The following is a 4507-nucleotide window of genomic DNA, read 5'->3' as shown; positions in this document are numbered from 1 at the left end:
CTTCTCTGCTTCTGAACTTGCCTGCTCTGTTTCTTCAGGTTCAGAGTTAACACCTTCAGGCGATCTTCCAAACTATAATTGTATTTGCCAACTGGAATTCGGGAAGTAGTAGCAACGACGAGATTTCTTGCATTTTAGTACTCGAAAGGATGGATAATTCAATACTGAACTGCCCGAATCAACCTGAATCAAAAAATGATTTCTCGAATTTTAGTATAGAAAGCAGATCGAAAACCCCTATTTAATTAGTTCTTTCGAGTCACTCACTGAAGAGGGAAAGAAAGATCAGGGGAAGAAGCGGGGTAGAGGAATTGGTCAACTCATCAGGCTCATGACCTGAAGACTGCAGGTTCGAATCCTGTCCCCGCCTTATCACACGTCAGACAGATACCCAGGATCCGAGTCCTGATCACCTGTTTTTTAATCCCTGTTGTTATGGAAAGTGTTGCTGTGTCAAATCAAGATTATGTGGGTGTTCAGCTTATTAAGCAATTCGTTCGTCCTCAATAGCTCAGTTCAGTAGAGCGATCGGCTGTTAACTGATTGGTCGTAGGTTCGAATCCTACTTGGGGAGATTTGATTCATTCTTTAATGTAAGAATAAAGAATGGAATTAAAGGGCTTTCTTTGACCCTTAGGAGTAGAGTAGGTAACCCGTTTGCTATCCTTATTTCTATTTCTATTGCATTTTCTATCTCATCGTATCACATTGTGTTCTACGATTCCACTTCGACAAAAGGAAAGAGCATACCTAAGTTCAATAGCTTTACGTCCGCTATCCCGATCATGATTTTCCTACCCTCAGGGGGAAAGTAAAGGCCCTTTCTTACTCGAAAGCCGTTCCAATCAAGGCAAGAGCCAGAAGTAGACCGACTTGTAGATCGGGTAGCAATAGGCTATGACATAGCTCACTTTACCAAGAACATAGGGCGTAAGATCAAGAGGTTCTTCCACCGAAAGATGGGGATCCTGTCTCTCCACAAGGGTTCCCTTTCTATCGAACTGGCCTTGGCGAGTCGCTTTAATTCCACTGGAGGGTTGTAGCTAGACCAATTCTCTACATTGTTATTATTGTCCTCCCGACCGATCGATCACATCCTAAACTCTGTATGTCAAGCTAAGAGTAACCATAGTCTCAGCAAATAGATAGTCTCCTTCCTTTGTTACCGGTCTTCTTATAATGCCGGGCCACGCCCAGAAGTTTCCCTAAGTGACATGGCTAATAGGAATATTACAGATTTACTCAGCGTCCATTTTTTATTCCCGTCCATATCTGTTACGGTTTGTTTCCTAGAGCAGCACTTAGGAGCAGTTGGAAAATAAACCACTTTCAACACCCGGGCGCTAAGAGACATAGGATCTTGTAGAATCCGCCAGGCTTGCCTAGCCAAGATAGCCAGATTCTCAATTTCAATGTCTCTAAATCCCATGCCTCCCTTATACTTCGGCATCGTCATCAAGTCCGACGAGACCCATGCCGTCTTCCTTCCTTTCTACTAAACAGAATTTGACCCTATTTCAGTACCACTTGATAAGCCCGGATCTGTCTGACCAATAGGAGATAGGTAGAAGAACAGCGCTAAGGATAGTTACTGAAAGGCAAGGCTTATATGAATGTGCTTTCTAACAGTCTTAGTCGATTGAAAGAAAGGATTGCTATCCAAGCACGATAATAAGAATATAGATAGAGCCTCTATAACTCGAGCAAATGCCATGAGTGAGACTCTAGGACTTTCAGCGTTCATCCTATTTATGATAAAGCGTGTACTGATGTAGTCGGCGAGCATCCCATGCTAGAGCAGAAGAGGTTCTTTCTAAATCGGAGTATCGGGACTCATTGAACTTCTTGCACATAAGATTCAAATTAGAGTGTTGAATTCAGATACCGTTTTTGGGATCGATCTTCCTTTCGGGTCATATATGGATGTTATCGAGAATGAATACCGCCCTGAGGTAGTGTTGTTTCTCTTTCCAGAGCAGTATAAGAAAATATCGTCGTTACTTTTCAGGTTGCCCGTGGTTGTGCCTGAAGTTGACGGTCGGTATACTCGCCAAGCCTACCACTGTGAGATATGTGCTCTAAATGGGAGGTATGGACAACCGCATGAGATTTATGTAGTGCATGAGTTGTTGTGGGGGAGTCAACCGATCTCTAACCAGATCTAGAAAAAGAGGTAGCTATGGTCGAGTATCCGATCTCTAACCAGCCTTCGGTGCCTCTCGAATAGGATTTGTCGTAGACATGTGCCAATGACGCTTCCTCGTCACATGTTGATACAAGTAAGATTGAGGGTAGAACCTTTCCCCTCGCGCAGTAGCGAATTCTATAAACGGATTGTTCTATTTCTAAATCATTTTAGGAATGAATGAGAATTGTGTATGCATTGTACCTCGCCTTAAAGGTCTATTTTCTCAGAAAAGCGGTTTGAACATATAGAGAATATGTTTTCTAGCACGAGCGAAATGAACATCACTGATCCAATACAAGATCAGACAGATTCAAACACCCGGCAGAAAAAAACCTTCTCTGGACATTGTATTGTAACAAGACTCCCGTCTAACCAATATAGTTCCACTCTTCATGGCAGTCTGCTTGCCGCACTTCTGATGTTAAGATCCTTCAATCTTTTTAAAACAGAGGAGGGGGATGGCTCGTACCACCGCCGGCAACCCAAACTACAGATAAGGAGGTTGCAGCCTTAAATCATAAACAATAATAACGTTGAAAGCAGGCGGACTATCTGCAGTATAGCGATTCTTTATTGTGGCAAACCCTTAGAGAATCAAAGTGGTTTCAAACCGCACCTATAATAGACTACACTATACATTGTCCCGCCCTTAAGTGAAGGATGTGGCATACCTTGATTGGTAATAGCCTACATGCAGGCTGTGTGGAGAGAAGGCTGACGTTAGATGACGACTCTAGTATAGTCTCAGAATACAGAATTCTCGACAAATTACGCCTCGAACTATATGTCCGAATTCCCCCTCAACGAATTATGTGGCACCCTTTAAGAGTATAAATCTCTTGCTTATAAATTCCAGGTGTAAAATAGCTCGTAAATTCATTAGGTAAAACATAGTTTTATAATATGCCCTCTTTCAGTATTGTATAAGGGGTAGTGTTACAGGTATAATCACGTTTGTAGTGATAAAGGTTGCAATCATGATTGCTAGTCCAATCGAAGCCATACGTTCTTTTTGAGCCAGATGCTCCATATCATATTGATTAACCTCAACTATTCGGCAAAAAGGTTCACAAGAAGGTTTATAATTGTTATAAACTATCTCCACGACATCTTCAGTCATCCAGTATGTGATTTTATTATAACCCTCTACTACGGAACTATAATGTTTGAATGGCTCGAACAAGTGGAGCTTCGTATCCTCTAGTGGTAGAGTAAGTGGATCTTGTGCACTAAATTTGTACCAAACAACTACCCCGATCCCTAATAAAACGAGGATATGGAAAGTGCAGAAACTACCCCCCTCGAATTTATGTGCATATGCCCTTGTTGTAACTTGAACTAATAGTCTTGTGTACCCTTCAGCAAATAGGGATTTCACCCCAGAACCATAATATGTGTTATGGATCTCATTCCACGACAGAGTTAACTTGTTTATACTCACTAAACCTAAAGAATTCATTATTCTATTCAAATTATTAACCGAATAATACCTATTTCTAATGGTAGACCACGGAATGGTCGAAGATGCAGGCCAATTTGCAAAAAAGGGCAGGGTTTTGTCAAACAATAACGATTTCTTAGGCGCCTTTACTATGCGAGTATTCGGTCTATCAAAAATAGTGTAATCAAAAGCACTTCCAGCTACGCGATGACTGATATCAAACCGGTATTTAGTAAAATACTCCCCTAAATACAGATAGATTATATAAGCTATCACGATTTCAGTTTCATATAGAGCAGCCCAACCTTGTATAGCACCTCCGAGAGCACACAATAAATCGATTAACGAAGCCCATGTCGCACTAATATCGACGATTTGATAATGTTTCAGAGCAGATATACATTGACAGCTAATTCTGTGGATTAAACTGTTGATCTTTGAACAACGACCGAAGATATTATTCATCTTCCCTAATGAAGTAGCGGAAGTATCTGACCCAGTTGAACCGTCATCACCACCGTCTGCCCCCGATCCAAGGACGATTCCTATAGCAATCAAATCCTCTTTACTAATTATAGCAAAACCTTTACCCTTTTCACTAGAAGTCGATTTGATCTCCATCTCTACTTCTTCTATGTCATCTCGCTTATTAGACGCTGAATGATTACTATCAATAATATATACCTCATCATTAGATATTGAATCTATATTATTCACATCGTAAGCGATTAATAACTTGAATATCCACCGCTAAAAAGGGGATAAAATGAAGGAAACGAAAGCGAAATGACTCAAAAACTGTCTCCCCACTCTGTTTATGAGACCCGTATACCTATGACGAATACTCAACCACCACTATATAAGAAAACACCTCTTTC

At 41.0% G+C, this 4507-nt stretch overlaps 1 non-coding gene across 1 annotated transcript; it reads left to right on the top strand.

The window, feature by feature from the left end:
* The first annotated feature begins 296 nt into the window (after positions 1 to 296).
* Positions 297 to 370, top strand: TRNAM-CAU (transfer RNA methionine (anticodon CAU)). Its single transcript has one exon. It is a non-coding gene; the product is annotated as a tRNA-Met (tRNA).
* Positions 371 to 4507: the final 4137 nt, after the last annotated feature.

Source organism: Triticum urartu, chromosome 7A (assembly GCF_056163025.1).
Source record: "Triticum urartu cultivar PI428250 chromosome 7A, HENAU_Tu73, whole genome shotgun sequence".
NCBI lineage: Eukaryota > Viridiplantae > Streptophyta > Magnoliopsida > Poales > Poaceae > Triticum > Triticum urartu.
Note: the sequence above shows the minus strand (reverse complement) of the source record. Positions and strands in the feature narration are given on the sequence as shown.